General features: G+C 36.6%; 1 long non-coding RNA gene across 1 annotated transcript in view; it reads left to right on the forward strand.

The window, feature by feature from the left end:
• The window catches only part of LOC109144541, a 57,122-nt gene extending 50,474 nt beyond the window's left edge, over positions 1–6,648 (forward strand). Inside the window, exon 4 of the long non-coding RNA XR_002045379.3 lies at positions 2,536–6,648. This is a non-coding gene — a long non-coding RNA (uncharacterized LOC109144541). The remainder of the gene's footprint in view (positions 1–2,535) is intronic.
• The last annotated feature ends 6,203 nt before the right edge of the window (positions 6,649–12,851 follow it).

The following is a 12,851-nucleotide window of genomic DNA, read 5'->3' on the forward strand; positions in this document are numbered from 1 at the left end:
AAGATCAAAATCAGAGCATGTGCATGCTCCCAGAGAAAAAGCTCCCGTGTAAAACACTGTAAAGCATGAAAAATGTGGTATTGGGCTGCTTAGGGATGGTATTCTCTTCTGTTTACATTGTGATTCTTTTTTCCCTTCAGCATTCAGTATATTGGATTTAAGTGGTCACCACAGAAGCAGTTAGTATGCAAATGCCAGGACTAGCATGGATGGTTTTGGTGCTGGTTCCTCCCTTATTTGACACTTGCACAAAGCCCTACAGCCCAGGAAAGCAGCCAGAGCCCCACATCAGACCAAGCTGCTGCTGCTTGTCTCATTCTAGCAGTAGGAAGCTCCATGGATGGTGTAGGCCAGTGAGAAACAATAATCTATATAACATATATATTCTAATAGGAAGAAATCATTTAGTAAAAAGAAATAGAGACATATGCTGAAGAAGAGATAAAAAGATAAGTGCCCTGGCACAGGTAAGTATAATTTCCACTTGCTTGTGAAAGCTGAGTCCTTAACTTGTCAATAAATTGGATGAATTGCAGCCCCAGTAATAGTGTTGTAAGCTGTTATAGGTCTACTGGTCCAGAAGCATATACTCTTCACTGGCTCCCACTCCTTTGGCATCATATTCTGCACTTTGAGAGCTGAGGACTGAAAACAGTGAATGACATGATGTTTTATGTCTAAAAGAAGAAGAATATACTCCTAGCTGTGACTAAAACACCCTACATAGGATAAGCAGGAAGAATTTTCAAAGGTGGAGTAGTATTAACCACCAGTAACTACTACACTAAATAGATTCAACTATACTTAAGTGTTTTCATAGCATTATTGTGCCAAATACTTATTTGCTTGTCAGGAGACCGTATTTGCTGGAGAAAAGTTGAAACTTTTTTATTTTGATTTTAGGATCCCTCTTGTCCTTATGTCATATGAATATTTTATTTTGGCATTTTTCAGGTGAATCTAGAAACCATATTTTAGCCAGGTGTAGGATCTAGTTTTCTACCTTGGAAATTATAAAGTAGGGACATTTCAGGTAACTGAAAGGCAAAAATAGGTTACAGATGTTATTGTTACAGTTACCATGATTGCCATTACAAATGTACCACACTCCACCCACACCTGTATTTCCTTGTTCTCAGAATTGGAAATTTTTGCAGTCACTTAGAGGTTTGAACTGGAAAATGAACAAACTGCAATGCTTCTGAATCCCATGATCTGCCTGCATGAATGCAGGAATGGACCCAACAGGGAGCAGCTCAGAGCAACCTTTGTTCAGGGGGGCTGTTGCAAAATCAAACTGTGCCAAGGCTGGCAGATCAGAGCTCAGCACTGAGGAAAGAGGATTAAGGATACTCCCCATTCAGTGAAAGTATGTACAGAACCTCCCCCAGGGTCTGAAATTTTGCTTTTAAAAACAACACATAAAGTTTGGCTCACATTTGTAGCACTAAAAGTGTTCTCTTCTGAGGAGAAGATCCCAGTCCACATAGCAGACCTTATAATTCACCATTCTAGTCCTTTCCTGTACGTAGTTGTGATGCTGTTGGAAGATACTAAAGACTTGGAGCTTTTAGAGGTAATTCAATTTTATTAAAAAATATGCAAATTTATGTTTTCATAGTATTTTGCTGATTTTAACTGAGATGGACAAAATTTCTACACAAATAATGTCAAATGATGCTTGCTTCATGTCCTTGAGATCAGAACCACTGACCTCACTGAAGACATGTTTGGGAGATCCTGGATGAAAGCACAGGATTGGTTCAGTCTGTGTAACAGGGTCCAAAGTCACCAAGGTTTTTTTGACTTGCTTTCCTGAGGCTTAGGAAGCCTACCAGAGAAAGCTGTTTATGTTTCTTGTTCTCCCCATCTCTTGTCTCTGTGAATATAATTTCAGTAAATTAAATCAATGTGGTTAAGTGATCAGATATGTTAATACTTGACAAGCTTTGTGAGACAAATGCCCCAACAAGTGATTCCACTGCAGGAAGGGCAGTGCCATGAGCTCAGCAGAGTTGCTCTCTGGGTAGCCAGCTCGCACACACTGGCTGGCCAAAAGGCATGTGCAGACTTCAGGCATTACATAGGTAATGACAGGATCTGGAAAGGCAACAATGCTAATGTGTATTTAGGATAAAAGATCAGGGCATGACATAAACGTCTGAAAATATAGTAATATAGCCACCAAGAGGAAAAGAGAGATTACAGTAACTTCAGTGAGACCATGGAAATATTAAGGATGTGTTTGTGGGAAATCATGCTCTGAACGTCCATTGCTTACAACTTTTTCATTTTGACAGGTAATGCTTGAATCTACTGACTGTCTAACTTGAGACCTTCTGGGTTGTGTTTTGGGTTTTTTTTTTTGTTTTGTTTTGTTGGGGTTTGTTTGTTCGTTTGTTTCATGGGTTTTGGTGGGTTTTGGTTTTTGGGGTGTTTTTTTGCTGGCACCCTTATCCTTTGTAATTCTAATACAGGATTTAAGCGTTAATGTCAAATCCTGCATGGATACATTGACGTCTTTTCCTTTTACAGAATTTACAGATGGAGAAAAGAACCCTACTGCACAGGAGATTTGAATAGGTGGATAAGTACCAGTGAAAGTATTTGCATAAGGAAAAGAATTCTATTTTATAGCTCAACATGAGAAGCATAGATTACTTTGCACATACTTATTAAGATTAGTCCATAAGAATTCATTACTGGCATCTTACTGGAGAAATTAGTTATTTCTTTCTCAGTCAAAGATAACACATAAAACTTTGTTTGTACAGCAGACAATTAAGATGGAGGTTATTTCCTAACACTAATGAAAGTTCTCCCGTAGAACCATTGCAAATTTCTATGGACCTCTAACCTGTCATTTTCTTCTGTTTAGTTCATTGTATTTTGCAACAAAGAAAACTGTACCCGACTGTGCACAGAAAAAGAAAAACCCTTTTTCAGACAAAAGAAGCAAAACTCTTTTGTTACAAAAAATAGCACAACTTCAGAAAAGATATTTCCTAATAGAGATCACTTGGCTATTTGACTGTTTTCAGCATGCAGAGGGTTAAGCTCAGCTGAGAATGCCAGACATACCTGTATTCATTCCATTTTGAATAAAGTGACAAATTCCTATTCTTGGTCACTGGAGCAAAAAATTAGCCCTGTGCTTCAGTGAAAGGTCAACATGGGAAGAAATAAACAGGAGGTGAGAGGTCATGACCTGTGTCTAGAACAGCAAAAAATGGCTGAATAAAAAAAAAAAAGTTAATTCTACTGTACATTGTACTTTCCATATAGTCAGCTCCCATTTGAAATGCAAAGCACTCCTAGAGTGTTGTTCTGGAAAAATCAAGATTGAAATGTGTGTATAATTATTTATTTATTTTGCTATTTTTGTACAAGCCCCATTGGTTCGATCTATTTTAACAATCCCTGCGTATACATATATATTCCTATGATCAGGGATCCAATGGATCCAGGAGATGTTTAACTGAGCAGGCCCAGAGAACTCTTTGGCTGTCCATGTCTTTTGGTCACATCTTCAGTGATTACTGAAGATCTAGAGACTCCGTGAAATGCTCAGGGAAGAGAACCAGTCACCAGTGGGAATGAGAGCCTGAATCAGACATTGAAGGTATTGGAAAGAGGCAACACAAATAGTGTTTAGCTCTACTGCTCTTGTTTGTGCTCAGCCTCTGTCACTGACAGACTAATCCTGTCTGATGCCGAATATCAGTTCTATCTAGTCCAGGAGTATAAAAGCCATCTCGTGTGCCCTAGGTAGATGTTGTGGACATGTAAGCACCAGCAGCAGCAAGCAGCAGACTATAGAAATTAAATAAAAGCATATTTATCCAGTCAAAAGTGGTGTTCAGTGACACACCTCATGCACTGGGAGCTGTGGAGAGGAGAGCAAATCTTCTTCAGAATGCAGCACTTCTGGGACATCTTGCTTCTCTCAGCAGCCTGGGGATACTTCTCAAATCACTGCTCAAGAAGGTGCAGGTACAGGTCTGGGGGAAATATCAATGTCCACTTCTTCAGAATTTTGATTGCAGTTTAAAAAAAAAAACAAAAAAAAAAAACAAGCATGACAGAAAAAAGCCTTCTCTAAATGTGCATATGGTTGACAGAAGGGCCACCTAAGAAAGAACAACTCTGCCAGAAATGGTTTTCTCTTTAAATACCAATTCAAAATCAAGGTGTTGAACCAAAGAACACCTCCATGGACAATGAAGTATTGATTTGTAGGGTATTTGACTTTGCGAAAAGAAAACATTAAAGGTGGCAGAAAAGTCATTGTTCAATGTGCAATGCTGAGCAAAAGGATAATTTTTTTTCCATTTCTTCTTCTCTTATAAACTGTCTGGGAGGGTATTTATGAAATATATCTTCATCATGAAACAACAATTCACTGCAACTAAAGCTCTAAGCAGTACAAGATTGATTTTAGCTAATTTTCTGTCTCCCAAAATATTAGGAACAAATGAAACCAAAATAATTGAAACAACCTGTTTCAACATTTTGAAATTAAAAATCCTCTTTTTCATTTGAAGGTACTTTTTATTTAATAAGGTAAGTATACTTACATGAGAGAAGTGAAAAATTATGAAGATAATTTTTTTAAGAATCTGAAGTGAATATCAGCTTATCTACCTTTCAAGAGTTTGAATTTTTATTTTCAAAATATATTTATCACAGTATGAGAACATGTCTGCAGAAGAGCAAAATGCATCCTGCCGAGTTCTAGTTGTGCAGTTTCCTAAATGCCCCCGGATATGATGACCACATTGTATTAGGATGCAACAAATACCTTGAGCAAGCCACATATTTAGTTGTATGGGCTTACAGTAAGAGATTACAACAAAGCTTTCAAAAACATGAAATAAGAAAAATTTTTTGTGTCTGTCTTATTTTGGGGTTGTTCATTTTATTTTTTTCATTTTTATCTAGTGCCTTACCAATGCTTTGCTAATTTGATCATATTCTTTTATTCTGAAATGGATATTTGCCTTCTGTTTGCTTTATTTTCCTTTCTAGGACTTGCTTGTGTTTTTGGCTTAATATGTCTCATATTAGCAGCAGAGTTGTACAGTGTTATGCCAGTTGGCACTTCATATTTCAGCAGGTTGAAGAGCAGTATGAGGTCTTGTGTGAAAGATATCCACCCAAATTAACCAGTTACCATCCTTTAGCAATTGTTTGTATGTATTAGCTACTGCACATCAGGAAACAGAGTGGTTCTGAGACCCCAGAAATGATTTTCCAGTGGTTCCCAAAAATATATGAGCCGAGTGAATTTCTGTTGCAGTTCAGAGAAGGTGGTAGATATACCAGCAAGACATATGTCAAAAACAGAAAAAAAAGGATGGTTGAAATTGGCATTACTACTTAACATTAAATCTGCTTGCATGCTGTTGTGAGGTATATTGTTCTTTTGAAACCAAACTATAGCATTTATTCTGATGCTAGGAGAAACAAAACCAATCATCCCTTTTCTCCCCATTTCTGTGTGGCAAGTGAAGATAAATGCAAGTAAAATATGAAAAATTTTGTATGATGAGAAGGCTGTGTGATCTAGTAGAATTCTTCAGTGAAATTCAAATGAATGGATTACTTTGGGCGAGGAGAAAATACCTCTTCTGTATATCTTCTTGTGTATCTTCTGTATATTGATGTCTATCAAGTCTGTTCTGCTATGGCTGCACATGCATGACACCATGTCCATGTGACATCAATGCTCAGAGCATAGTGAAGACTGATGTTCACTTTTTACAAGACTGGATGGAAACAGAATAGAGGGCCAAGTAACAAGAATAATTGTTTAGGTTTGCTCTGACATGCCTAGTTCAGAGATCTTGATGTCAATTTGTATGTGGAGCTGAGAAATTATTGTAGTTCTCAAACAGTCTTGAGCTCTGAGGCAGTGGCTTAGATAAAAAAATTCTTTTCTCTTTACCTGTCAGCACTTGAATCCACAGCAGACCTTGGTACAGTTGTCCAAGATTTGACTCTTGGAAACTGAAATGTTCTCTCCTTTGCTGCAGCTTGAGACTATATGCAAAGCCCAGAGAATGCAGCACAAGGTTGGTTGTTCAAATGACATTTCAAATAAAGAACTTATAATGCTTCATCAGGCCTTGCTATCACACAGGTTCAGTTCTCAGCATTTCAGACACATTCCTGCTGTATGGCACTTTTTGCCCAGAAGGAAGCTAATAGTGTTTTATCATACCAAGGACAGAGGTGCTTTTGTCAGGAACCAAACCATTACTGGTGTGTTGGCTATCAGATAAGGATGCAACCACAACACTGTGCCTTGAGCTACCCCTCAGTCCTGTCACCAAGGCCAGGCTGCACCGGGGCTGCGGCTCCTCCAGCACAGCCCTTCCTGTCATCTCTGTTCCATACACAGGGCGATGAATATCTAAACCCCCTGCTTTGTTACAGCAAGATGTTAGTTCATCTCAAGCCTATCCCTACATGAATGGTTGGTTTCTCTATGCTAAAAGGGTAACAAAACAAGGTATCAGATAAGAGCAAATCCTGAAATCATGAGTCAGTTGTTGTTCTGTCTGCATTCAATGGTCTGACAGTTGCTCATCACCAAAATGCTGAATAACATCATGTTATGTGAATAAAATGGCATTCTTTGCTTCACTCATGTTCATGTGTAACTGATTTCATTGAGCCTTGAAGGGAGGTGGGTATAAGGGAAAGAATAAGGTTGCAGGGAAGGTCTGGGGTAATTTTCCAGTGGTGTGCTGTGGGTAGCACATTTCGGATAACACTCCTTTGTTCTGTGTTCACGTGGCCAAATGTTTATTACTTTGAAGAAATCACCAATGTATTTGAACTTAACACACTGACAAAATTTTTTTTAGTAGAATAAGAATTCCAAAATTTGAAAAAAAAACAAAAAGAAAGAAAAAAAAGAGACAAAAATAAGTGAAATGTTAAATTTGTATTGCAAGAATATTTTTTATAATTAATTTTATGAACTATTTACATCAATAGTAAAATATACTGATTGTACCACACTGGAAGTGTTGTTACACAAGTAGCTGCTTTTAACAAAGGTAAAGGTATTAATTATCAATTTGCAGAAATTGCTTCTAATAAGACAGAGAAAAACTGATCAGGAAAAGCTGACACTTACAATGTACTGTAAATTACCAGTTAGTTGGTTTTGTTCTCTCTCTTTTTTTTTTTTTTTTTTTTTTGGTTTTTTTTTGGTTTTTTTTGTTTTTGTTTTTTTGGTTTTTTACATCTGCCTTGGATGATATGAAAAAAGGTGTCAGAGACATAATTACTAAATACATCTAAGATACAAACCTTTTTGTTGTTCTTTTAATCATTTGAGGGAAGAATATTAATTCCTTGGAAGATTTTTGTCCTTTTTTGCAAATAACAGGTAAAATTAACTAACGGCTCAATTATTTTGTTAATAAGGTAGCTCCCCTCCCCACTGGCATGAATTCAGTTTAATTTTTTTTCTTCAAATGTCTTCTATTCTACTATCAATCAAATATCTTTTTAGTGCATAATCAGGAAATCCTAATGGAAGGAAAAACAAGCTGGAGCTGATGACAACTACAGTGGCTTACATAAAACCACTGCCTGTCACACATGCAGCCATACTAGTGATTACAGGTTGACTAAGGAAATGGAAAAGTACTTTAAAAACAAGGCAGCGATAGAGGAGCCAAAGTTGATGACTTTTATGAATATTTAATTATTTACTCTATATAAGTTAACCACACCACATTTAAATCCATTGCCCTATCCCAGATGTGTCTTTAATGAACTGGGTTTCATAGCTTTTAAGAAAAAGCACTCCAAAATGATGCCTTTAGTTACCTTTTTCATCCACATTAAGCACTTTTAATGAGTGTGTCCATTTTCAGAAGTGGTCTTTCCACTGACTTCAGGGAGCAAAAGCAGAATTATATAATTTAAGTGGCAATCAGTTTCAAAGCAATAATAAGCCAATAGTCAGTGTGAATAGTTCACAAGCAACTGACAGACTAAAATATGGTTGCTTAAACTAGTCCATGAGTACCTTGAAATAAGAATTGTGACACAAATATAACAACTCTGCCCACCACCACCAAAACCACCAAAAACCCACCCAGAAAAAAAGTAGAAATAAATTTAAAAACCATGCTCGCTTACTAGCTAATTCACAGTAAATATTTTGATTGTCCATAACTAATGTCAAACAGTGCCTAGAATGGAAAATTACTTCAAAATAAAGTTGACAAGAACATTCTGAACTAGTTCATTTCCTGGCCATACATTTACAATTTCCTGAAGCGTGTGCTGGAATGATCCTGCCCGCAAGTGACGTACATGGCTGGTGACAGCATGGTCAATATCTGGGAAGAAAAATTGCAAAACACTGGCAACTAAAAAAAGTTTAAAAAAATGGTGGCCAGTGCTGCTGTCTAGACATTAGGAAGCATCCAAGGATGTAACTCCTGCAAAAGGCAAATGACGACTTATGGGTACAGATTCTTGTCCTTTATTTTAGTTGTTGTTTGAACTGCCCAGCATTGTTGAGGTCTAGTAATTTAGGTTAAAATACCCTCATTCAGAACCACAGGACCTGAAGCTAAATATTTATGTCACCGCTGCTTACTGTACTGAACTTTATAAATAGCAGAGCAGAACCCTACAACTTATTTAGTAAAAAGAAATAGTTGCAAATTAACAATATTCTACTCTGGACATCTGTAAAAATTAATAATGAACATAATAGCACAGTCTTTGGTATCTAAAAGATACTAAAAACTAGAGCAGACTCAAAAATCTCAACTGATATTTTAAATCATGTCCTAATACCTTTGTAAAACTTTCCATGTCATCTACTATTCGGCATGGAAATCATTAGGAAAAAAGAGAAAAGACATTTTTATTTGGAGCTGCATGTTTTATTTGGTCATCCACAGATGGACAGTCTAAAAGGATGGGCCAAGACCAACGGCATGAGGTTCAAAAAGACCAAGCGCTGGGTCCTAGACTTTTAGCCACAATAACCCCATGAATTGTTACAGACAATTTTATTGAATTTAGAGTCAGAGATGAAGTTTTTTTTCTCATTTCTAACAGAATCCTTTTCCTGACACTGATTCTCATGGGCTTATGTGATATGGTATCAAATATCAAATGAAAAGAATCAACTCAATCTGAGGTTCTTAAGCTGCTTCCAGAAATTATTTTTCCAGCATGTTTACCTTAACATTCCCCTCCTCTGGAAGTAGATTCAGACTTCAGTGGCTGACCATTAATTTCTCATCCACAGGAAAAAAAAGGCAGAATATTTGCCTTTGTGAGAGAAGGAAACAAATACAACAAAACATCCAAACAGAAAAAACTATGCTGCATGGATCATATCCAATATCTCTACGAATCCATTTATCCAAATTCACATTAGATGTTTTGTCCTGAAACTGTCTAAATATATCCTATATCTAAAGACAAGATACTGTATTTGTCCCTGCTGAAAAAGACATCATACCTTTGTTCTAAGGAAATGCTCTTTACCCTAACCTTATTTAAGAACAAAAAGTTTGAGAAAATATTTTGCTTCTTGTCATATATTAATTCTATTAATATATTCTGTCATATATTAATTCGTAAACTGAGCAAAAAAAAGAAAGGGAAGGATTATATGGATATTTCAACTATTTTGTGGAAATGAGATCAAGCACACACCTTGTAAAATAAGGAATAAGGACTACTCATTTTGTGAATAAGGAAGTATGCAAGAAAGAAATCTACCTTCATTGGAGGTTTTGTGATACAATAAAAATTAAAGAAATATTATTGTCTCTCATTTAATTTTTCTGTTAAAATCTATTATTGTTTGTTAAGAAATTAATTAATACCCTGAAAATAATAATGGATTATTTATGGAATGCACACAGACCCAATTCTTCTTGGTAAAGGCTCACAGACAAGTACAAACCCAGTTACAGAATAACAATATCCTATTTTACAGCTGAAACAAGCCAGGCTTCTTGTATGTGTAGATTCACTAGCAAAGTTAATGCAATTCAGTAGTAATGCCAGGCATGCAAAAAATATGTTAAAAATAGCAAGAATAACTTTTTTCTTTTACATGATTCAGTAACCACAAATAAGCCATCATTACTGGCAAAATGAATCAATCAGCCTCTGGCCACAAACTTCAGGGGACATATCAGCAGGTAAAACCCACCCTAACAAACATAAAAGCTGCCTCTCTTTCACCCAAAATGAAAACTTATACAACATGAAATGAAAGTGACTCTACCTCTTGCAGTGGGTCCTGTCTTCTGATGATCCAATAGCCTAAACTTTAAAACCCCTTTAAAGAAAACCTTAAGGCGAAAGCACAGGCTTTTATATTGCTTCCCTGAATACATGTAAAGTTATTGAAAACACTTACAAACAATATTATTATACATTCATTGCAGAGAAAAAATTTTCTGGAAAAAGTTTCAAGCTCACCTCCACTGTGTACTTTAATAGGGTTTACCTCTGTGAATTTTAAAATGGAGAAAACTTGAGGAAATTGATGGTCCTAAGGCATGATGACCGTGTCTAAAAAAATACTTTTGAGTTTCAAACAATTGGAAATTAGTGATTTTCTTTAAAATTGAGTCAGATATGTATTTTTTTCAATAACATGACGTATGGGAACTTTATTTCTCGGAGTAGCTTTCAGAAGTCGCTAGTCTGAAACACTGATGAAAAGGATATATTAGAACAAGTGCAGTCTTTAACAGACACAAGATACTTTTGTATTTGTGATGAGATTAAGCACATAATTTTGTCTGACTTAATGTTTTGGAGATTAGTCCGGTTTTCATGTTGAGTTTTCACACTGCCTATGGCGACCTGTGAATAACATTTTGAATACCATGTAACTTCAGTTTTGTTTGCACTTTTTCTTTCACTCGTGCAGGATGTGTAACCGTATAAAAATAAGTAGTGTCATCAGTGATAAATTACAATAGAGTCCTAGTCATTAGTCATTGCTCTTCCTCAGTCTTGCAATTTAGACTGAAGATATTGAAGGATAGATTCAGAAAAAAATATCCTTTCAGGTAGATAACATGCAAATTGATTGTAGATGTTCAGATCTTTCCTACTGGAAAGTTATGCAGATCTGCTGAACTCAGAAAGTTTACTCCAGAGGATAGTATCTCCCACTCCAATCAGAAAATATTAATAGTTTTAAGAGTGGCCTCTAAAAGAGTTGAAAAATACAGTTACTCTTTCTGCTCCTGAGGTAAAATCAGTGATATTGGTAGAGTGTTTTGGAAGGTTTTTTTAGGTTTTATTTCCCTTTTAAAAACTTATGGAAAGATTAAAGACTCCTTCACATAAACTAGGAGTAAGTTAAGGTTAGGTGCAGACATGCAGAACCAAAATGTTAGTAATGTGGAGCTGTGGAGTCTTGAGAATAGCCATTCCTCTTCTGATTGAAGATGAGGTGCCAGAGGTGCTTTGCTATGGTGCTCTCTCCTAACTGTAATGAAAGCATGAGATAAAAATATATATACATTGCTAGGAGAAACAACCCAAATGCATTAATGGAGTGGTGTTTGACCTAATAGGTATAATAGATAGTTTCTGATTCCCCTAAAAGAGGCTAGAATTTGATAACTTAGTAAAATGTTATCTAGGTAAAATTATATGCAAAACCTGTGTGCCTTCAAGTGTGTGATTAATGCATTCATGGGTGCTGTAAAAACATATGGGACTAGAAGGATGGCAAAAATTAGGCATCTATGACCCTACACCATGTTTACATACTAGAATGACTTTGAAATGGTGAATGCTTCATGTAAAGTCATTTTATGTTGTTCCAGAAACAGCCTTGGTTTTTTGGGTGTTTTCAGCAGTAGTGGAAATACACTTTTATAATATGCAATATCAAACATGATGGGAAACATACTGGAGGCATCAGACCCAGAAACATCTAAGATGGATGACAGCCAAATGAAATGGGATTCCTTCCCCTCATTCCTCCCAGTCTTTGTCCTCCCTCCCACCCCCTGCCACACAAAATGAATCAAGAGATGGTTGAGATTTTCCTACTGTTGTCATCAATGAATTCAAGCGTCAGTAACTAAGGAATCAAAGAAGTGAATTCCATTTGGGCCAAAATGACTAAAATACTGAGCTTATCAACTTTATCAGTTTATTGGGAACTGATAAAAGAGAAATTGACCAATAAAACAGCACTGTATCAGGGAATGCACTGGATCTGTGATTCAGTTCTGAGTGAATTGCTTTCGTGTCTCCGTGTCCTGCACATGAGTAAGTTGGAGATGTCAGTAAGGGCTTTCTTCTACCCACTGCTGGAACTACAGCTACCAATATGCACTCTACCTCTATCCAATACTGACACAGGCCCTCGTATACCAAAATATTTTTACTGCTATTTCTGGTGCCATCAATAGGATTATGAATAAGTATTTAGAGCAGTAGTGCTACATCTCATGTCCAGTAAATCTCCAGTGAAACTCCAAGGGCTTTTGACATATTAGAGTGCAACTTGCAGAACATTGTCCCTGAGAATGGCCTCAACTTATCACATGTACATGTTGCTATAGGCAGAACTCCTCCAGATGTGGATGCTTTCTAGGGGTCTCTAGAAAAAGCAGAATTCAGGTTTACAATTCATTGTGGGTAAGGCCTTTCTGAGTGTCACATAAAAAGTAGTGATAAAAATTCCAAAGGAACTCAGCTGAATGTTGGACCCAGCATGCAGTTGATAAGGCTCAGTTATTCAGTACTGACACAGCATGGCAAAGCTATGAAGACATTGCTTATTTCAGCTTCTATTGCCAAGGTTGGGTGCTTGACAA

Source organism: Corvus cornix, chromosome 5, assembly GCF_000738735.6.
Source record: "Corvus cornix cornix isolate S_Up_H32 chromosome 5, ASM73873v5, whole genome shotgun sequence".
NCBI classification, from domain to species: domain Eukaryota; kingdom Metazoa; phylum Chordata; class Aves; order Passeriformes; family Corvidae; genus Corvus; species Corvus cornix.